The sequence below is a fragment of the Danio rerio genome, chromosome 8 (assembly GCF_052040795.2).
Source record: "Danio rerio strain M-AB ecotype USA chromosome 8, GRCz13ab, whole genome shotgun sequence".
Lineage (NCBI taxonomy): Eukaryota > Metazoa > Chordata > Actinopteri > Cypriniformes > Danionidae > Danio > Danio rerio.
In genome coordinates, this window is record NC_141028.1 from 17,103,713 (window position 1) to 17,128,038 (window position 24,326).

The 24,326-nt window shown below is 38.0% G+C and overlaps 1 protein-coding gene and 1 long non-coding RNA gene across 2 annotated transcripts in view; one reads left to right on the forward strand and one right to left on the reverse strand.

The window, feature by feature from the left end:
* bcar3 (BCAR3 adaptor protein, NSP family member) overlaps positions 1–21,070 on the reverse strand; it is a 153,889-nt gene extending 132,819 nt beyond the window's left edge. Inside the window, exon 1 of the mRNA XM_087263752.1 lies at positions 20,904–21,070. The gene's annotated coding sequence lies outside the window, so the exon portion shown is untranslated. The remainder of the gene's footprint in view (positions 1–20,903) is intronic.
* Positions 21,071–22,197: 1,127 nt separating this feature from the next.
* Positions 22,198–24,001, forward strand: LOC147835546 (uncharacterized). The gene is made up of 2 exons (XR_015497741.1): positions 22,198–23,001; positions 23,039–24,001. It is a non-coding gene; the product is annotated as an uncharacterized LOC147835546 (long non-coding RNA).
* The last annotated feature ends 325 nt before the right edge of the window (positions 24,002–24,326 follow it).

The following is a 24,326-nucleotide window of genomic DNA, read 5'->3' on the forward strand; positions in this document are numbered from 1 at the left end:
AGTATATTTCTTTAACCAGGTCAAAGCAATCAAGAAAAACTGTAACAAGCACTTATTCTGATGCAGAATTTAGGCAATGCATATAGATGTCTCTTTTACAGCCAAACACATGTGTTTACAATATTTCTATGTCAATGTAAAAAGAAAAGTTGACTCAACTAAAAAAAATTTAGGCAACCAGCTTCAGGGCGTTTTTAAGTTTACTCAACTTAAATCGAATCAAGTGCAGTACATAGGTTGAAAGTTAAGTCAACTCAAAAAAAGTTCTGCAGCAAGTTGCCTTACAATTTTGAGTTGAGTCAACTTTTTTTTTTTTTTACAGTGCATGTAATCAATATATCGTTGATTTCCATACCTGCCAACAGGACTCTGAAGAGAGCGGTATGGGGTGGAGGTTGGGACGAGGGGTTAGGTGTTTGGGGTCCCTGGTCTGTACTATGCACCAGGTTTCAGGCATTACAGGAGTTTTCCGGGAGACAGAACAAAACGAGTGATGGGTCGGAAATATGGAGTCCCATAAAAAAACGGGAGTGTTTTTAGGTATGTTGATTCCAAACTTTATTATTGGCAATATGCTGATCGCTTTAAACTAAATCCATATCAGCTGGTAAATATTGGCAGAGAAATCCATCGCCAACATATCAATGTATCAACGAAAATTGCACACAAAAAACCCCAAAACAGGACTGTAATACTTTATTGAGCAAAAGAAACAGTGTTGCTCTTTAATAATCAGCATTAATAAAATTGTGAACCATTTCCTGCTTGTTTTCCTCCTACATCCATGACCAACAATTTGACACCAAATGAAAACAGGGTTTTAAGTGAAGGTCATATTTAGATACTTAAATCACGTTTCAGTCCCTAAAGTCACTGGTCATCTGTCCCCTTGACCCATCTCTTGTTTATCAACCCTGCAGTATTTCATTTTGCTAATGCTGATACGCACCAGTCAGGAAGATCCCGACGTCCTTGTTTTCCAAGCAATCAACTCTCATCCACTCTCACACAATAGCCAATAAAAGCAGCTGTGGAAGTGAAGGAACATAGCTCATAAAACACTGCTGGGGCAATACAGCAAAAAAAAAAAAAAAAAAAAAAGTTAGCAGTTAATCCAATAGGACTCGCAGGGCCAGCTGTGCTCGCATTCAGTAGCCCATCCCTGGGGTGAAGCAATCAGAGGAGTAGCTCATACAATGGTGGGGAGGTTTATTCCTGTCATGAATGTCAATGCCCCAATGGCCACATGGAGAGATGTATAGTGCATCTCACACCTTAGAGGACAGGTTATTTGGCTGACCGTCCTTGGAGTACAGTAACCAAACAAATGGCTTTCTCTTTAATCGACTGGTAGTTGATTGCGCTTAATTGATATTCGAGCCATTAGCTTCACCGCTTAAATTATATTCAAGCCATTAAGTCCAATACACATTGTTGTGTTTAGTTTGCGCATAATGATAATTCACTAAAGAAGCTAAAAGTGTTCATCTTTTATATTTTTATTAAAGCAGAATTTGTTAATGCCAACATAGGCTTAAGCAGCCTTTCCACTGAATGCGACAAATGACAAGCGACAGACTGGAAGTTATTCATTTCAAATGGAGAGAAGTCTGGGAGCTGCGTGGAGTTCAGATCATCTCCATATGCGGAAAATTCAGATCTGATTTGAACTGCGGATAAGTTGAAATATTTGAACACCTGCGACTAGACCATATGCGACCGGGCAAACAGATGTGATGTATTCGGGTGTTGTCCAAGCAGATCCGTGCACGGAGATGAGAATTTTTGATTATTTTTTTAATCAGGAAAAAAGTCTATATTAAAAAATATATATTTCTAATTATCAATGAGTAATAAAAAATATATTTTGTTAATGTTGTCTTCACATTCCCTCTAAAATTTTTAAATAAATAAAGTCTATGTGTTTCTAGTATTTATTCATTCAACCATGGTGAGCGCACAGAGATTAAAGGCTCTTGCTTTTGCACTACTTTATTTCAGACACTGTGAAAATCAGCTTCTCTCCAATGTTGGAATGACAAAACTGAAAATTCTGTGTTGTTTTTTTTATAGGGGGTTATAATCGCACCAAAACGTACTAAAAGGCAGGTGAATTATAACAGCGCAAATTTTTTTCTGTAACCGTAGTAGTGATGTGCATTATTTATTAAACCCTTTAAGGTGACATGCTGACTGACTGACTGACTGACTGACTGACAGGTGCGTGATGCGTGAGGCCAGCAAACATGATGTAACTTTCAGTTATGATAAACAGTTTCCATAATTATACTTTATTTATAGATGAAAGTCTATGGTTCTGCTTACTTTATCTTGCTGGAGTTTATTGCCGTGTCACTTTACTTCAGGACGGATCCTGTAGGTCTGTTGGACACATTCATAAATATTCCTAGCAAATATTAAAAATGTTGGAGACATACTCGTTACATGAACGCACTAAATCGCACTTCAGCAGTGTTTATTTGAGAGCGCACAAGAAAATCTGCACTTCAGCAGCCTATATTTGAGGGCGAGCAAGAAGTTTGGTGCACGAACAGAGGAAATTGGCATGCAAGCAAATGCATGCTCGTATTACATGAATGCGATCTCGGCTTGTAATATCGCTCTCACGACATTTGTCATTGAAATAACCCCATAGGTCAGTGGTCACCAAACTTGTTTCTGGAGTGCCGGTGCCCTACAGATTTTTGCTCCAACCCTAATCAAATACACTGGACCCTAATCAGGAAACACTGGAAATCAACATTTGTTAAAATAACCTGATTTGACTAGAAATGTAATCAGACCTTCAGAATAAAACAATTATTAACATTTTACTCAAATCCACACCTAATAAATGCAGAGAAACTGAACATTTTTAACTGGTCTTTTGCTGTATTTTCTTCTGTAGCTCTCTCTCTTTATGTGTGTGTGTTATTATTATTATCTCATGTGATGTACTTTCTAAATCATTCTTCTGCTGATATTCATCCAATAGGCACATGGATCTGCATTATCCAATCTTCTTAAAAGCTATGCATTGTTACGATTTAAATGATGTTAAATAAAGGGGAAGAGGAGTAACATTAACTTTTGGGTGAAACACATAAGCAACCACACAACATCAATAAATGAGGGACAAAAAACCAAGACCAGCTAAATGCAATACGTGATTTTATTTACAAAAATAGTGAAAATAATGAATGCCAAAAAAATGTATATAGAAAGATTCTTGAATATTTACAAAGAGACATTGAATTTCACAGATAACAAATGCATAAGACGTTTGACCAGATATGGGAGAGTTGGAGAAATGAGACGCGGGCGGCATCCAAACAATAAAAATAAATAAAACAAAAACAATCTATTTGGCCCAATCTCTACCCTATCTATCCAAAATAAAAATGCAGAAGTTATTGAAAAGAATCTTCGCGTCTAATACGCACTACCTAACCTACGCTGATCTTTGATGGAAAAACCAAAAGTACAGTGGGTGGAGCACGCCCCTTACCTAGTGTGTCTAATACAAAGATATTCAAGCTACTTGTGCACAATGTATGTCGCACGACATTCTTACCTGTCCCACTCTCCAACCTCAGATGCGCATGACATCGACGGTAGACAAATGGAGAACAAATAACGGACAGATACCAAATTGTTACACACAGTAGACATATATCAAAAAACCACAGACACACAGCACAACACAGAAATTCAGGGCCTCCAGTGTAGCGTCCTGTCACCACTTTTATGCCACGGTGGCAGCGGCTGGATTGGAGACCTTGGATGACGTCAAGGGGGGCACGGCAAACAGCTGGGCAGCGGTAGCCAATCGGAGCCACTGTATAGGTGGAAGCGGGAGAGAGGTAGAGAGCAAGCGAGCACGGAGAGAGAGAGAGAGAGAGAGAGAGAGAAAGAGAGAAAGAAAGAGACTAGCGAGAAAAATATATCTATAAATAATAATTACGCAACACAGAAATGTACAGGAATGTAACATCCTCACCCTAAAGAACAAACATATTATGTTTGTAACTCGTGACAACAAATAAATGAATAAATAAATAAATAAATAAATAAATAAGCACAAGCATTTTAAGAAAAATGCAATCAACTTAAGCTCGAGAAAGAGCATCTGCCACCACGTTTTCGGCTCCCTTCTTATGGAAAATGGTTAGGTTGTAGTCCTGCAAAATCAGCGACCACCGCATAAGGCGTTGATTTTGATTGAACATCCTTGACAAGAACACAAGCGGATTATGATCTGTATAGACTGCAACCGGAATGCAGGTGGATCCGATATAAACCTCAAAATACTGCACTGCAAGAAGAAGGGCTAAAGCTTCTTTCTCAATAGTTGAGTAATTCAACTGATGTTTATTGAATTTCTTGGAGAAATAACAAATCGGGTGATCGATACCAAAATTATCTTCCTGCATGAGGACAGCACCTGCACCAACTCCACTGGCATCCACTTCCAATTTGAAAGCTTTAGTCACATCTGGTGCAGCTAATACAGGTTTACTACACAAGAGTGCTTTCACATTGTCAAACGCACGCTGACATTCCTCTGTCCATACATAGGGCACAGCCGGGCTAAGAAGGTTAGTAAGAGGGTTAACCACAGTTGAAAAGTTTCTACAAAAACTACGGTAATAGCCAGACATGCCAAGAAACCTGCGCAGTTCGCGTCTGGTTTTTGGGATGGGAAACTCAGAGATGGCAGTGACCTTAGCTTCAACTGGACGAACTTGACCTTTACCAACTTCCTTTCCCAGATATGTAACGGTAGCTTGGCCGAATTCACATTTTGCTAAATTAAGGGTCAGTGATGCATTTGCTAGCCTCTCAAACACTGTCCTTAAAAGAGCAATATGTTCTTTCCAGTCAGATGAATATACCACCAAATCGTCAAGGTATGCGTTGCAATTTGGAACACCGGCTAAAACAATATTGACGAGTCTCTGAAATGTTGCGGGGGCGTTTCGCATGCCGAAAGCCATAACGGAATATTGAAGAAAATAATCCGGAGTAACGAATGCAGAAATTTCAGAAGCTTGTGGACTAAGTGGAATTTGCCAATACCCTTTAAGTAAGTCTAATTTTGTGACAAACTGTGCAGTACCAAGGCTATCAATACAGTCTTCCATCCGCGGTAACGGATATGAATCCGGTACAGTGACGGCATTTATTTTTCTGTAATCTGTACAGAATCGATACGTTCCATCCGGCTTTGGAACGAGCAAACACGGACTACTCCAAGGACTACTGCTATGAACCGCCAAATTATTATCAAGCAAATATTCGGCTTCGGTTCGCATTATGGATCTCTTTGTGGTATTCACTCTATAAGCATGTTGCTTTATCGGAGCAGAGCAGTTGATTTTAATGTCATGCTTTAATACTGTGGTCTGCGTAGGAATGTCTCCAAATAATTGTGGAAAATCATAAATGAGACACTCAACATCATTTTGTTGTTCGATAGACAAGTGATCTAATTGCGTGGACAAAAGTTTCAGCATATCTGAATTGCTTAAGCGCGGTGACTGAACTGATGCTTTGCGCAAAACCACTCCATCATCATCATCTGCACTGGGCAAATGAAGGGAGGAGGATAACACATCACAGACTGCAGCAGAAGAGATCGCGGGCCCTGCGATCTGAACTGTGGATTTAATAGGTGAAGTTCTGGAGTGATATGGTTTAAGCATATTGATGTGACATACGCGTGACTGACGTCTTCTGTCAGGGGTGTCAATAACGTAATCAGTATCACTTATCTTTTCCAAAACTCGGTACGGGCCAGAAAATCTAGCAGAAAGAGCGGAGCCAGGAATAGGCAGCAGAACAAGAACTTCGTCACCAGGTTGAAAACAACGAGAGAGAGCATTTGCATCATACCGTCTCTTCATGCCTGATTGCGCAACAGAGAGGGATTCTCGAGCGAGAGAACACGCAGCATGCAAACGCTCTCGAAATCGACTAACAAAGTCCAGAATATTACACTTAACGTTTGAGTCAGTGTTTAAAATATTTTCCTTCAAAATTTTCAAAGGTCCCCGAAACCCGTGTGCATAAATTAGATCTGCGGGGCTAAATCCAAGCGATTCTTGAACGGTTTCACGCACTGCGAACAAAACCAGTGGCACCCCCTCGTCCCAGTCTCTTTCAGTGTCCATTGCATATTTTCTTAACATGCTTTTCAAGGTTTGATGGAACCTCTCAAGCGCACCCTGACTTTCGGGGTGATATGCACTAGAATGACGGTGGGAAATGCCAAGGGTTTTTAGAATTTGTGAGAACAATTTAGAGAGAAAATTAGTTCCTTGATCTGTTTGAACAACTTTAGGAAGTCCGAATGTAGAAAAAAATTTAACGAGTGCTTTTGAGACGGCAGAAGCTGTAATTTTACGCAGTGGCACTGCTTCAGGAAAACGGGTTGCGCGGCACATAATAGTTAGAAGAAATTGATTTCCTGATTTAGTCTTTGGCAAGGGTCCGACACAATCAACGATAACATTTTCAAATGGCTCACCAATCACAGGAATAGGCACAAGAGGGGCAGGGGGAATCACCTGATTAGGCTTTCCAGTGACCTGACAAGTATGACAGGTGCGACAATATTCAGCCACATTCTTTTTCATGCCCGGCCAAAAAAAATGTCTAATGATACGATCATACGTTTTTGTCACCCCCAAATGTCCTGACATGTGATGATCATGAGCTAAACTCAAAATTTGCTGTCTGTACTGATCAGGTATGACAATTTGATACACAGTACTCCAGTCTAAGTCTCCTCTATTATTAGGACTCCACTTTCTCATCAGCAGACCATCTTCAACAAAATAAGCAACCTGACTCTTTTTAGCAACCTCAGGATCCAAAGCCGAATCAAAGCATTTACTCAAATTAGGATCTTTTCGTTGTGCAGCACACATTTGATCTCTAGTGATATTTAATGGTAAAGCATTAGAATTTAGTGGCGCATGCGTTCTTACCGACACTGAACTTGAGTGAGCCTTTGAACTTGACTCTGAATCAGAGGGAGGAGAAGGTAACTGGTCTGCAAAAACTGAAGCCATAAAAGTGTCATCCAACGCGGCGTCCTCGCCAGCTCTGCGCATCTGCGCTCGTGTGACAGCACACGCAGAAAACACTTCAGGATAGTTTTTTGTAAAAATGTCAGGTGAAGAGGACACAGTCGGACTGTCTAACACTTCCACAACAGGCATCACTTTCCCTCCTGCTAAATCATTTCCTAAAATGATGTCAACTCCATTTACAGGCAAAGAAGAACGCACACCAACTTTCACAAATCCTGTAATTAGATCGCATTGCAAATGTACACGGTGTAAAGGCACATTTACAATACCCATCTCAAATCCTTGAACTAAGACGCTGGCACAGCAGTACGATTTATCTGACAGCGGTAAACAATCAGAAAGAATAAAGCTCTGAGCGGCGCCAGTGTCACGCAAGATCTGAACTTCTTTCTGATCATGCGGCTCTCCAGATAAAGAAATCCAACCTTTCATTAGAAAAGGCGCAAAACTGCTATTGCAAGCATCACTCGGTAACACAGTAACCGAATTCACAAATCCAACACTTTTTGGCTGTTGCTGTTTTCTTTTTAAAATAATACAGTCAGATAATTTGTGCCCTTTCTTGTGGCAGTAGTAACACTCAAGGTCATTTTTAGTAGTTTGTGGACTGGAATTTGAACTAGATGGTTGTGACTGCACATGCGAGCCAGATGAGCTCTTTTCGGGACGCACTGAAGTAAACACATTTTTATGCGTTAGCACAAACTCATCTGCAAGCACAGCTGCTTGAGACACAGTGGACACTTTCTGTTCATTTAAATAAACTACTACCTTTTCTGGTAAACACGACTTAAACTCCTCAATTAACAGCAATTCTCGTAACTTTGCAAAATCAGTTACCTGACATGCAGCACACCACTTATCAAACAGGACTGATTTCTCCCGTGAAAACTCCACAAATGTCTGATGGCTATTTTTCTTATGGTTTCTAAATCTTTGCCGATAAGCTTCTGGTACCAGCTCATAAGCACGAAGGACTGCTGACTTGACAGTGTCATACTGCAAACTATCTTCTAATGAAAGAGTCGAGCAGACTTCCTGAGCCTTCCCTATCAACTTACACTGGAGGAGAAGAGACCAGACATCTTTCGGGCAACGCAGAGCAGACGCAATGCGCTCGAAAGCGTTAAAATATGTATCAACTTCGCTTTCTCTAAACTGGGGAACAAGAGCTATATAACGGCTGACATCAAAGGCAAGCGAGGATGGATCAGACGGCGGGGGGGACACAGGACTGTGCGCAGTGCTTGACTGCGCAGCTGGGCTGGCAGCAGCCTTCGCAGCATCCAGCTCAAGCTGTCGCAGCCTTACTTGCGTATCAGCCTCGATCTCCAGCTTACGTATTTGTACACGCATGTCTAATTCAGCTTGGCGAGCCTGCATCTTTTCCTGCGTCTCCATTTGCATTCGGGCCAGACGTACCTTTAAACGTACGTCTTCTCTAGACCCAGTGGAAACAGGGGAAAAAGGATAAAAGGGAGGAAGAGCAGGCTTACCATCAGCCTCCGCCTCGGCATCTACTTCATCCAAACCTTCACCCAAACCTTCACCAAGCTCATTCAAGGAATCAGCAGGCCGCGCCTCCATGCTGGAATGTCGCATGCCCTCACCGCCTTCATCACTCCCCTGCAGTATTTTCAGCTCAACCAAGCGTGTCTCAACCAAACGTTTGATCTCTTTCTTTAAAGCCTGTTTTTCAACAGAAATGTCATAATGGCTTGCAATAATCAATAAGTCATCTTTTCTACACTTATCAATTTGTTCCCAACTCGGTTTGAGAATAAAAGCCTGTAAATCAAATACGACCATAATGCCTGCACACAGCGTCAGCTATCTCACACAACACCACCCAACACTTAAGATATATGTGTGGATGCAAATAGTTTCACTTCCAATTTTTTTGGGAATCTTTCTTTATCCCGGACGAGCCCCCATTTAATGTTACGATTTAAATGATGTTAAATAAAGGGGAAGAGGAGTAACATTAACTTTTGGGTGAAACACATAAGCAACCACACAACATCAATAAATGAGGGACAAAAAACCAAGACCAGCTAAATGCAATACGTGATTTTATTTACAAAAATAGTGAAAATAATGAATGCCAAAAAAATGTATATAGAAAGATTCTTGAATATTTACAAAGAGACATTGAATTTCACAGATAACAAATGCATAAGACGTTTGACCAGATATGGGAGAGTTGGAGAAATGAGACGCGGGCGGCATCCAAACAATAAAAATAAATAAAACAAAAACAATCTATTTGGCCCAATCTCTACCCTATCTATCCAAAATAAAAATGCAGAAGTTATTGAAAAGAATCTTCGCGTCTAATACGCACTACCTAACCTACGCTGATCTTTGATGGAAAAACCAAAAGTACAGTGGGTGGAGCACGCCCCTTACCTAGTGTGTCTAATACAAAGATATTCAAGCTACTTGTGCACAATGTATGTCGCACGACATTCTTACCTGTCCCACTCTCCAACCTCAGATGCGCATGACATCGACGGTAGACAAATGGAGAACAAATAACGGACAGATACCAAATTGTTACACACAGTAGACATATATCAAAAAACCACAGACACACAGCACAACACAGAAATTCAGGGCCTCCAGTGTAGCGTCCTGTCACCACTTTTATGCCACGGTGGCAGCGGCTGGATTGGAGACCTTGGATGACGTCAAGGGGGGCACGGCAAACAGCTGGGCAGCGGTAGCCAATCGGAGCCACTGTATAGGTGGAAGCGGGAGAGAGGTAGAGAGCAAGCGAGCACGGAGAGAGAGAGAGAGAGAGAGAGAGAGAAAGAGAGAAAGAAAGAGACTAGCGAGAAAAATATATCTATAAATAATAATTACGCAACACAGAAATGTACAGGAATGTAACAGCATTGTAGATACATCCTGACATTGCTTAATCACATTTAGGGTTTACTGTGCACATGCACCTACATATCAGTGTCATATATGCCTTTTCCATCGATAGAGTGCTGAACGAGATTGTGTTCATCATATTCATCCTGCACTCCTTTAGGATTTAATCTATAATCTGTTGCTTTATTCCATGACCGCAATAAAATAAATAGCTTTCACAGTTATTGTGAGCTCCATATACTGTATATATATATTAGGTTCAACAAATCTCTAAGTGATTAGAAAAGTGTGCAACAGGAACTAATTACTGCACTCTGCGGGCTAGAGACACGTGAAGTCACAAACTATGTTGCTTTGAACATCCTGTTTGGGATACAGAAGCCCCTTTCCTGTTTCCTCTGTTGTGGTTGCAGATTCATGGTTCAGAGGAAAAGAAACAACAGACTGTCTGGCTCCTAAACACTCCAATGACTTTTAAAACTGAAATCCAGTTCCATTTTTAACTGTATTAACTTTATTTTTTTTATATAAATTTATTCCATTAAACATTTTAGTGATTGCCTTTATCCTTAAACTGAATATTTATTCACTTATGTAACTTACTTATTTACTTGTTTATCTACTTGCTTATTTACTTACTAACTTATTTACTTATTCATTTACTTACTTATTTATTTACTTATTTATTTACCTATTTTTTCTACTTATTTACTTATTTATTTACTTTTTTATTTAATTACTAACTTATTTACTTATTATTTACTTGGTTATTTCTTTACTTAATTTCCTACTTATTTACTCATTTATTTACTTATTTTATTTTCTTTCTAAAGGGCTACAAAATTATGTACAGTTATTTATTTACTTATTTACCTACTTATTTATTTACTTAGTTTTTTATTTAGTTTTTTTCCTATTTATTTACTTACTTATTTACTTATTTATTTATTTTTTTACCATACGCACACATTTTCAGTTTATCTAAAGGACTACAAAAGTGCGTACACTTATTTATTGACTTATTCATTTACTTATTTACCTAATTATTTATTTACCTGCTTATTTACTTACTAACTTGTTTACTTAGTTATTTATTTACTTATTTATTTACATAAAAGAATTAAGATATGCACATATTTTCAGCTTTTCTGGGGGCTACAAATAAACATATGAATACTTATTGATTTACTTATTTATTTACTCATTTATTCCTTCCTTCATTCATTCATTCATTCATTCATTTATTTTCGGCTTTGTCCCTTTATTAATCTGGGGTCGCCGCAGCGGAATGACCTGCCAACTTATTCAGCATATGTCTTATGCAGCAAATGCCCTTCCAGCTGCAACCTACCACTGGAAAACATCCATACACACCCATTCACTATGGACAATTTAGCTTGCCCAAATCACCTGTACTGCATGTCTTTGGACTGTGGGGGAAACCGGAGCGCCCGGAGGAAACCCATGCCAACACAGGGAGAACATGCAAACTCCACACAGAAATGCCAACTGACCCAGCCAAGGCTCGAACCAGTGACCTTCTTGCTGTGAGGCGACAGCGCTACCCACTGCACCACCGCATCGGCCTTTGTTTATTTACTTATTTATTTAAAAATTTACATATTACTTTTTTATGCACATATTTTCAGCTTTTCTAAAATGCCACAAAAATATGTATGTTTATTTATTTACTTATAAATTTACTTATTTACCTACTTATTTATTTACTTAGTTACTTATTTATTTACTTATTTATCTATTTATTCACTTATATTTTATTTTTTATTATATGCACAAATGTTCAGCTTTTCTAGGCTACAAAAATACATATACTTATTTATTTACTTATTTTCATACTTGTTTATTTACTAATTTACCTACTTATTTAATCAGTTATTTACTTGCTTATTTACTTATATTAAATTTTTTTTGGACTACAAAAATACATATACTTATTTATTTACTCATATTTATTTACTTATTTATTTGCATATTTACTAACTGAATTATTTATATTTGATTTTTTTTCACTATATGCACTTATTTTTAGCTGTTCTAAAGGGCTACAAAAGCATGTATACTTATTTATTTATTTACTTATTTATTTAGGCGAGAGCGGGGACAAAAGTAACAAAGCGATTTTCTCGAAGCCCTGACAACATTTGATTTGCAGGCTATAACAGCACATTCAGCATGCAGCCCTTGATGGAGCTGCCAAATATCAGCTGGAACCCTGCTCTCACCTCCTTATTATTTAATTATTTATTTACTTACTTAAATTTTAATTCTTTTACTATATGCACATATTTTGTGCTTTTCTAAAGGGATACCATAGTCTATAATTTTTGCATAGACGTTTAAAAAAAAAAAAAACACACACACACACACAGCCAGCTGGTAATCCTGTAGAATGCCAACAAATATTCCACATGGAAGAGCTGAACAGTTCTATGATTGATCATTTCTCAATCTTGATAGCACTGATTAAGAATGTCAATCTGTTATGCGACGGTAGCATGTGACTGCACATCGGTGCTGAACTGTCAGATTTTGGGATAAGAGAGAAGAGAGAACCCAGACTCAGTTACATCATTGAGTTAATCACTCCAGGATGACATATGTGGGAGATCTCACAAGTCAAGAGCACACGCAGCGCTGATTTATGACGACATTGCATGTGCACATGTGCATGGGTATGTGTGTGGCGACCAGAAGTGAGATTGTTACGCATGTGACCTGTATGACTTTGTGTTTATGCCAGAAGATATATATGCTGTGACAGATGAAGACAAGAACACCCTTTGAGATGATAGTGCAGGAATTTGTGAATGCGTTGTCAAATATGATTGATTGGTAGATTGTGTGTGCGATGTTTATTGGCTGGGAAATTCTTGCTGGTTTAGCTGAAAAGCCTGATAGGGCTTGCTTTCATGGACTTTTAGCTTGTTTTGTCATTGTTTTCTGAGTTTCCTTCTGTTGTTTCAGTAGTCTCTTTGGTTACTCATTGTTTGATTCATTTGACACACCTGTTTTAGAGTATTGGGCAGTGCTGCTTGTGATTTGAACATATTGTTGTGTTGTTTGTTTTGTGTTGTAAATTATGCTCTTTTGTCATCTTTATTTTAAAGGTGCCATGGAGTACATTGATTCAATGTTTAAAATTTTTCTTTGATATATACACTGTAAAAAAATGTTGGGTTTCACACAATTCCTTCATGTTGTCCCCACACAAAGCAATATTTGGAACGAATATTATTGGACATGAATATTAATGAGCTCTGCTCTGAAACTCTGAAACAAGTGCCTGATACTTATGCACACACACATACACACACTTGGTCAGACTTGGTCTGATGACCCAGTCTGTTGTGATTGGTCGATTGCGTTCAGCGTGAGGCAAAGGGAAACACCCACCACGGCCATGAAGCAGCACACAGAGTATTTGAAAGCCCAATGCAGGTATGCACTAAAGCAATGCAGTTAAGCACCAGCGTATTACTCTACTCTTGACGCTACAGCCCTAAGTAATAACAGCAACACACATTCAGTATTAATCCACACAGTGGCAAAAGTTGAACTATTTTGAAAATTGAATGCACCACGCGTGTGTGAGGTACAGTTGATGGTGGCTATAGCAAAATCAAACAACAGAGGATCGCAAGTTTAGAAACGCATTTAAATCAGTACAGGAAGAAACAACGTGGTTTTGGACGCAGTATGTGAATATCCCCATAACGAATTAACCTGGGAGTTTCAGTACAAGCACTGTCCTAGAATAGATAAGTAATTACAAGCCGCGCGGGGCGATTGCAAGTTACAACACACAATTAAACACATATTTTGCAAACTACAGAAATGACAAAGTCCCTGTCAAAGTCTGACAAAGTCCCATACATAATAGTTTCTGCTGCTCCTTCCTTTAATAGCAAACGGCGGGCAAATCCCACGTTGCAGCATAGGTTATTGTCAATCATCAGAAAAATGACTGTAACAAACACAACACACGATTGACTATACTATGGTATTGTTGTGAAAATGTACTTTAACGCATCTCCATCTGTCAGTGATCGTCATCTTCATGTCATGATCAGTCCCGTGATCCCCTGCGCCTCCGCTAGTGTCTGAAGAGAAAGGCGTGTTCACGTTTTACGGGATCTGGAACTATATTTGGTGCCGTTCCGTAATGAAGTTGAAGCGTTCAGGCAAAAGACGAACCCATTTTGACTCTGAGTCGACTATTTCATTAAAGAAACAATAGATTTAAACATGATGCACTTTCAGATTAAAACCTCAGCTAGATGTTTGCAATCACTTAGTGCTGTGTTACACACTGCATGGAAGATGATTTTCAAAAACCCAAAATAGGGGCTCTTTAACACATTCACAGCAAATTTTACAACATTCATTAATTCATTCATTATCCTTTGGCTAAGTCCCTTATTTATCAGGGGTAACCACAGCGAAATTAACCATTAACTATTCCAGCATATGTTTTACGCAGCGGATACCCTTCCAGCCAATTCACCTATAGCGCATGTCTTTGGAGTGTGGGAAAAACCGGAGCACCCAGAGGAAACCCACGCCAACACGGGGAGAACATACAAACTCCACACAAAAATGCCAACTGACCCAACCGGGACTTGAACTAGCAACCTTTTTGCTGTAAAGCGACAGTGCAAACCACTGAGCCACCATGCCGCCCCCACAAATTTCACAATATACGTTTAATTGATTGATCTTTTTTCATTGGGATTTTACACTTTCTGGATTTAATTAGAAATTATTGTGTTTGAGACCCACAGTATGTCATTTCCACATGAGTTTGTTCAACTATTGTTTGAGCTATGCCTATACATTATATCCAGATTTTCACTCTATGGTACCTTTAAAGTATTGCTGTGTTTTGACCTGCTGTGCAACGCTACTGCTTGGTCCTCAACCACCATGTGACATCCACAGGGTTGAGATGCATTTCATTTTAGCTATCAATCAAGATAGTGTGGACATTTTGTCAGTTGGAGTGAAGTGTGTGAACAGATGTTTAGTACAAAATGTTACTGTCCTGCTAGCCCTCTCTATCTCATGTTAACGTTACTAATAGTGGGGAGTTGTAGAGGAGGCAGGCACCAGTCTCTCCCCATCCACCCTTTCTAATCTCTGCTTGAACCATCCTGCAAACAGCTCACCTAATATATATCTAAAGAATTTAAGTGCAATAAAGTCACATTTCTTTTAAAAATACAGTCAGTCATGATCAAATATGCTTGTACTAGAATTTCTGAACATTCTCAAATAATCCTAAAGTGTCCTCTACCGAAAGAGTCCATACTTAGTACCCTCCATATTAGTGCAATATTACTGATCTTTTAAAAAGCCCTAGTGACAGCTTTTGTACCTTAATTTCTGAGAATGCAAAATGGACTTCCACTGGATTTGAAATAAACATGTACAGTAGTATGCAAAAATATTATCTCAATATTTTGTCATAGTTCTTTTTTTTCTTTTTTAACTTCACCATTTTAAGTTTTCTAATATTATCATTGAAATATTTAACATTATATCTACATTTATAGGCCTTTTTCTTTGCTGCTGCATGTAGGGTTCCATAGTGACCAGCGCCTTACGGTAGGCTGCTTAGAACTTCCGTTAAGAATTGTCATCAGCCAGAACAGCGTTTCTAAACTGCGTGTCAATACTGTTTTCAGTGGCTTACAGAGTGTTTTTGTGATGCAAAACTGTAGCCGTTAGGCTATGGTCAGATGCGGTTTAAGTGTGAGAGAAAAACGATCTCTTAATTCAGTGATTTCCGTCATTTCAAATTGCCACTATATTTACTTCGTGACACTTATTTCAATCAATGTGTCAGTGGGACAGTTCAGTAGGCTATGTGTGTGTCGAACATTTCAGTGAATTACATTTGTTGGGGTTGGTTATATGTGTGAAAGAAAGCGAAAATGTTCACTTTAGCGATGAGGAGGCTTCATTTAAACTCTTTAAGAAGCCGTCTGACACAAGGGGAAAAATTATTTGCAGCAGTTGTTTTCCATCCCATTAGATCACATTTTTTAAAATAATCTGTCCAGGAGGTGGCGCTGATCAACATCAGTATTAGTTCAAAGACGTCAAAAGCAAATAAAATAGATTAAAACTATCATTTCAAAGCTATTTGAATGTGACTCTTTATATGCATCAGCTGCCAACTGGAAGTTTTTAGCATCCTCCTTGCACATACACGCAAAGCATAATGGGTAAGAAAAAGGTTTATGATGCTAACTCTGTAGTTTGCTTTGGCAGTAAATTATGAAAATAAATGTTACATTATTCTTTCTTCTGAACAAAATAATAATTTTGTATTTTCATTATTTTGTATTAATTTTGCAAATCCATATTTATCTGGATTGCTTTGCTTTTTTAGTGTAGATTATAATATGGTCAAAGCATAGACTTTAAAAATGCACAGATCTTAAATGCACATTGAATGCATTTAAATAGCAACAAATGATAACCCAAAGCCTCCACCTGTAAATATGGCGCAAAAAAAAAAAAAAAAAAAACGCTCAAAAACACGATATACCAGCCCTGATTCTAACATAAACTCTAAACCCAATCCCCTATCCAAACGTGAAGCAAACACTTTCAAAGTTATACCAAATCCCAAATTAGGTGCATTTCCATCAAGTTGTTAGAGTAGCTGACTGTAGTATTTGGTAATCTAGTAACCAGCAGTAAACAAGGCAAGCAAAATGGGGTTATGTGGGTTTAATGTTCACTACATCAGGGTTTAGTTTGCAAATGTGCTTATGTAACGGAGGCCAGCTAGTGTGTGCTGTGCAGGTAAATCTCACTCCTCTGACCTCTAAAGGTGTTCTAGCAACAGACACTAGAGGCCATGGTCTTTAGCCTCCTTGGTAGAGCACCCGACTCCCATGCGGAAGGTCGCTGGTAATATACTAGCTCGGAGCAGGTTGGGTGGCGTAGGACCAGTGGGGTTACATTGGTGCCGTGACCCAGATGGGAGTGAGGTTTAGGGGGGTGAGTGTAACGGAGGCCAGCTAGTGTGTGCTGTCCAGGTAAACCTCACTCCTCTGACCTTTAAAGGTGTTCTAGCGACAAACGCTAGAGGCCATGGTCTTTAGCCTCCTTGGTAGAGCACCCGACTCCCATGCGGAAGGTCGCCTGTTCGATACCAGCTCAGAGCAGGTTGGGTGGCGTGGGACCAGTGGGGTTACACTTACATGACACAGGGAATTGCTTATTAAGACTTACACTTATGCTGGATTTCAAATAAAGAAACTTTTCAACAATAAGTTCAAATAAGCTCGATTCAAAATTCGAATTTTGAATATTCGTCAAAAAAGACAGTCAAATACAAAAGAAGAAATCAATGAAAAAAGATATTCATGCTAATCTCTGTGATTTTGATGAATTATGAAGATCCGCAGTGATTGTGAGCAACTTAAATTTGAATTTTGCATTCGTGTCATGGTACTAACATTACACTGTCTGTTGAATTGCGTTTTCTCGGGTTATTGATGCACTCAGTTTTATTTGATTCCTAATTTCCCCTACATGCACATGAAGGAAATTCTATTTTATTTAAAAAAACAATTGTTTTAAAGATTATGCACTTTTAAAAGTTACATTTAAATTATTGAAATTTAATGTGGGCGTCACGGTGGCGCAGCGGCTAGCGCTGTTGCTTCACAGCAAGAAGTTCGCTGGTTTGAGCCTTGGCTGGGTCAGTTGGCATTTATGTGTGGAGTTTGCATGTTCTCCCCATGTTTGAGTGGGTTTTCTCCGGGTGCTCCGGTTTCCCCCAACAAGTCCAAAGACGTGGTATGAGTGAACTGGGTAAGCTAAATTGTCTATATGTGTGTGAATGAGTGAGTATGGATGTTTCCCAGTTATGGGTTGCAGCTGGAAGGGCATCCCCTGTGTAAAACATATGCTGGATAAGTTGGTGGTTCATTTTGCTGTGGTGACCCTTAAATAATAAAGGGAGTAAGCTGAAAAGAAAATGAATGAATGAATAAAATTAGATGTTAATAAAATATGTGATGCTGTGATGCCACAGGAGTATGCACATCATACTCTTTTGGGCATAGCAGACAATACAGTACTTTTTGTTAAATAGTATTGGCTTCAGAATTGAAATATAATAAGAATTGTGCTTATATTTGAGAAAGAAATTCGAATTTAGGGTTTCAGCCATATTGTCAGCTTCTAAACTGCAAAATATAAAATACTCTAGTACTCTAAGTCTCCATAAAAAGTCTCTTGCCACTTCTGTATGAATTAAGCTTTTAAGTATCTGTTGATTTTCTCCTCTATTCTGCCCCCGTGTTCCTCAAAATGCTCTGTATCATAGTTACTGCCTGGGGAGGAGGACGGTCTTCCCTGATTCACAGCATACCGGCCATGCCTGAAGTCCTGAGCTCATGCCACAGTTTGGCTAATAACATTCCCTGGCAAGGCTTGACTCATCCTTACAGACAGTCTGCCAGATACTTTTGCCATTACAGCTGTTTGGGATACAGTAAACAGTTACTAGAGACCGCCTTTTATCAAGGTGTTGAGAGAGGTCTTGTTTATAGCAATCTGTAGAGATCATATTTAATATTAAATACAAGCATTGAATATAGTTGTTCATAGCACCTCAGTTCAACTTTATGACATGCACAATATGCTTTCTGTTATATGATTTAATGGTTTGTGGAGATATGTGTATGTTGTTGCACTGCTGGGGTTTATGTATTCGTCATACATATATTGCAGCGATTGAAAACATACAGTGTAACTTGAGAAATGCACACCAGGTCAGAGGTCAAGTGAAACATTCTAACTCCAAAGTTCATTCAGAGTTCTGTCTCCTCCTCAAACAGAGTTTTTAAGGACAGCTGTGGGAAACTCATAGAAACAGCAAACACGTTGTGCCCGCAGCCCATTTAAACCACGGTATTGATTTGTTTCCTCAAAGTTAAACGAAGCGAGTCCATCAATATCTCAAATTAGATTTAAAGCTTGAAAAATTAATAGGCAGTCAAATCATGCTTCTAAATTAAACGCAAAACAAAAGAAAGCTTTTTGTTTAGATTTAATAGTTTTAATGTCTTTTGATGCCTTATCGATTAGCTCTTTCAATTAATCAAGAGTTGACGAAAAAGCAAACGATTCATTGTGTTCTTTTAAATGGATGCACATTTTAGTTTAAAGGGTTAGTTCACACAAAAAAAATGAAAAAATATTGTTATTAATTACTCTCATCCCTTTCCTTCCAATCCTCTGAGACCTTCCTTTATTTTCAGAGCACACATTAAGATATTTGAGATTAAATCTGAGAGCACCGGTCTAGAGATGTTCAAAATCCAGAAAAGGAACCTAAAACACTGTCGAATCACTTCAGTGGTTCAACTGTAATCATATGAAGCCCTAAGATCACGTTTGTGTGCCAAACAACTGAATAAGGGAAAGAAAACATTGTTGAAAAAGGTGTTTCTACAGTTTTCATTCATTCATTCATTTTCTTGTCGGCTTAGTCCCTTTATTAATCTGGGGTCGCCACAGCGTAATGAACCGCCAACTTATCCAGCACGTTTTTACGCAGCTGATGACCTTCCAGCTGAAACCCATCTGTGGGAAATACAGTTTTTTATTTATTCATTTTTTTGGTTCACAAAAGTGTTCTTAGAGCTTCACATAAATTCAGTTGAACTACTGAAGTCACATGGAATGGTTCGTTTTGTTCGTTTGTTTCGGGACAATGTCAAAATTCTTTTGCATTTTGTCACAAATAATTGGTATGACCTCTGTTTAGTTGCATCCACCTGGTTGCCCTGTGGTCAAGAGTACAAGCCACTGCATGTTCAGAGCATGCTGAGTTCTACAGCCTGCTTTAAAGCATGGAAAACACCGTTGCTAGACGTCTGTAAAAAACTAAGATGCCAGATGCACTGCATGCCTTCAGTGGCGTTTATCAGGATGTGAACGACCACATAAGAAAGCTCTCAGCATGCTACAGTATGGTGTGTGGTGGGGTTGGGAGCTAAACAATATCAGGGGCTCCGCAGCTTATTCTCTATTGCTCTCTCCTCCACTTACCTCTGGGGCAAGAGTCACACTGAAGCCAAAAAACTTGGACTTTAGGCTCTGATAAAGTTGCACACTCATATTTTCATTTCTTTAATGGAAGTTTGCTGAAGCAGCGTGCCATAAATGCAATTTGCATCTAATGTCAGAACTTTGACTGAGGGCAAGCTCTGATCCAACAAAGTTTTAATTGACAGAAGAGCCATGAGGACAGATGATTTACTTTCAAAGCACGTCTTGAGACATTCTGTCAATGTCAGGAGGCTCGAGGTTTTAACTCAAGAACTCTGAATCAGTTCTGAATTAAGTAAATTAGGTTATGCAATTATCAGTACTGAGATTGTGTTGAATATTCAGCAATACAATCTGCTTGTTGTATTTGCAGTGTTCATTAAAACAAGTTTAAACAGCATTAGGTTTTTATACTTAACTATTGTATTTTTTTTTACAATGGGCAAAGCATTTTTATAAAATCTTAAAAATAAAAGGTTCCAAAAGACCCTTTTTTTTTTTTTTTTTTTTTTTTTGAGGTGATGGAAAGTTTTCATTGATGTTCTTCATGTTTGGACCATGTAAACCAAAAGTCTAAAGTAACTATTCTGAATAACCTAGTCACTGCATATAACAAGTAGCTAAACAGTTAACCACAGAGATAAACCAAATAAATAGTGACTAATGAAAAATGTGCAAGTAAAACAAACGAAAACGTTGCCATACATTTGCATTAAAAAAACCCCGTAACGTTGTTTAAATGCACATCATTTTGGAGGTCACATTACATCTGTTACCTGAAATAGATAAAGACAGCATATCACCAAAAAATTTTAAAACACAACTGACCTTGGAGGTCGCGCAAGCGTTTTGTTGCTACTTCAGTGTTGTTCTTCAGTCCAATTTAAGTCCAACTGCCTCGGAAAGTAGACATTCAGATGTCAAACACTCATTCTGCATGAACTGTCCCTGCTGTATCTGCGCTCCCCTGTGAAGACAGCGGAATGATGCTGACTGGTGACAAATCCCGCAAGGATGTGATTACTACGCGCCTGAACGCGCTTTCACTGGAATGCGCGCTGAGATGCTGCGTCGACGGGTCTGTACTCTACGCGCGCTCTATGAGTGAGTCCATGCGGTTGCTTTAACCCCAAACAGTGCACTGTTTGAGTTAAACATGGTTATATATATTAAATAAGACACATACTGCATAAGCAGTGAATAGAAAGATAAAAATTTCCGTCAGTGAGTAGGAGCACGTGTCGTTCTCTTATAAAGTGAGCGCGCCGCGCGAATTCCCTTGAATAACTGAATAAAGCGCGCGCAAAATAAACAAACACACCGCAATCTATTCAATTACTAGATAAATACACTCCGCATTTCTCGCATGGTTAATATACAGCTTTTAAACTGTATTGAAAATAAGTTTTCAGAACACTGACATTGACGAATTGTTCAAAAAAAGTGGAGAGCACTACCCAAAGCTCCTGGATGATAAGTTTGAGGACACCAGCAGCAGCACTTAAAATATTAGTGTCCTGTAGGGCGCTCCGCCAACACCAATCCAGGTCTGATTATTGTTCTGCAGAAGATCTGACCTTAGGCTGTCATTCCCTCTCCTGTATCATAAAGCTCCTTGCCAGAAAATGAAATATCTGATGTACTGTAATACATTAATATTTAATGTCACGGCTAAAGTGATGGAATGGTGACTGATTCAGATTACATTATGAAAACAAATAGTCATATAGCTGGCCTTATGAAGTAGCTATGTGCCAGCCAATAACAAATCATATTTCAAATTAGTACCCCTGTTCTTTCCCCCTAAACCCTGATCTTTCTTTCTTTCTTTCTTTCTTTCTTTCTTTCTTTCTTTCTTTCTTTCTTTCTTTCTTTCTTTCTTTCTTTCTTTCTTTCTTTCTTTCTTTCTTTCTTTCTTTCTTCCTTCCTTCCTTCCTTCCTTCCTTCCTTTCTTTCTTTCTTTCTTTCTTTCTTTCTTTCAAGCATAAAATTATGTTTGACAGGGATGTTTAGAATTTTTTTTTAAATATTAATTAAATAGTCTACTGATGAATTATAATTTTACATTAAAATTGTAAACAATAATTACCCTTAAAAAATAACTGCAGTAAACTGAAGTAATAGTAGAACAGTAGTATATGAATAACTGCAGTAAAATTCATTACAAATTAAAAATTGCAATACAATGAAGTATAAACACAGTTCAACTACAGCACAATATAGTTCAATATTAGTACAATTTGCAGTACATTAAAGTACAACATGAGTAAAAAGAAGTAAACTTCATGTTTACTGCACTTGGGCATTTTTCTGCAAGCCCTTGCCCTGTCTCTTTATCAACTTCCAACAATATATATATATTTTTTCAGGGATGTTTTTAGAATCATGATCTTCTAAATAAAATTTAAAGATTTTCTAAATCTTTAACTAAAACTAGATAACGTTTTAGTGATTTTTAAAAATTGTGTTATGTTGTTTATTGAGTTATTGAGAAAAAACAGATTTAAGTACAACAACAAACACTTTTTTTTCGTAATTCTTATAAGTAGAGTTTTACTCATGTGTACAGAAGTACAATTGCAAAAAATAATCTTATTTTATTTCACATGTGGAATATTTGATACGATTGGGATGAACAAGAGCGCGACCTGTTTTTGTATGAAAATACTTCCATTGGATAAACATTAATATTTTGCTCATTTGCCATTGTTGAAAGTAGATGTGTTGTAGAAGTACTTCAGTTGTATTGCGGTAGTTGTATAGTAGTTGTATTGCAGTAGTTGTATTGTAAGAGTACTTCAGTTGTATTGTAGTAGTTGTATAGCAGTACTTCATCTGCATTACAGTAGTTGTATTGCAGTACTTGTTTTGCAGTAGTTGTATTGTAGTAGTACTTTAGTTGTATTGCAGTTGAATTGTAATAGTTGTATTGCAGTAGTTGTAGTGCAGTTGAATTGTAATAGTTGTATTGCAGTAGTTGTAGTGCAGTTGAATTGTAATAGTTGTATTGCAGTAGTTGTATTGTAGTAATACTAATCCTTTATATAAAAATGTAGTAATAATCACATACATATTATTTACACAATGATTTACATGTCTTTTATGCTAAATGTCATAAACATTATTTTAATTAACCTGTATTTTGAAATTGAATAAAATATACCTTACTCTCATTTAATTTAAGTATAATTAAAATATACAAATCACTTTTGCAAATTTGATTTAATGCAAACACCAAAGTGTCTTAAACTCGTAAATTGAGTATTTTACATCATTGATAACAGCGTTAAAGGCAAAATGCTTAATAAAGGTAAAAACTGTGAAATCAAAGTATTTTTATACATATTTATTTCCTTTAGAAGTATCACATAACAGCAGCTTGAGCAAATTCTGTGCTTCTATTTACAGTAGTTTAACTATTTTGTTTATGAAATATGAAGTGCTCCTTTGAGGCTGAGATGAGTTTCCCCCTCAAAAAAGAAAAACGAAATGGTGGGATGAGTTGCCCTGTTATCACTGTCTAATGACTTTCCCCCGTGAGAAGATGAGAGCTTTTGGCTTGGCGTCTCACGTTTCCTTTTGATTCTCCTGCCTGGTAGACAGGAGCACTCAGGCATAATGATTACATGAGTGAACATAATCATGCCTTTCTCTCAGCCATGTTGCCATTAGTCTTACGAATACAGCCATGCCAGTTGGGTGACTCTGAGACAAGCGGGTGACATGACTGGCATACCCATCTCTAGTATCAGAAGGCAGGATGGGCACTGCCTGGGGGACCAATTGGCCATTGTGCCAGGAGAAACACACAATGAGCTCTGTGAGGCGCAAAACAAACGTGGTATTGTTTGGGGTTGTTTTTGCTGTTTACTGTGCTGGGAGAAAGTTGCACCCACACAGAACTCTTAAGCTTCTTTGGTCCAAAACACTAAATTTAAGGCCCGCTGCAAAAAAAAATAAAATAAAAGAAAAATAGAAAAATAAATAAGAGATGAAAAGAGAACTGGTTATGAATCAAACAATTCATAACCGATTAAGAATAATATTGCATGAAAAAATTGTAATTAGCATCAATCTATTTTAAGATAGAATATATAAAAATATCCATAAATATATGTGTTCTGATTTCTTATTGCATTAATAAAATCATATTTTACAAATACATTAAATTACATATGCAAAAAAATATAATACATGTCTTAAACCTCACTTCTAAACCACTTTGTGTGGTTTATTTATAAACTAGTTTGG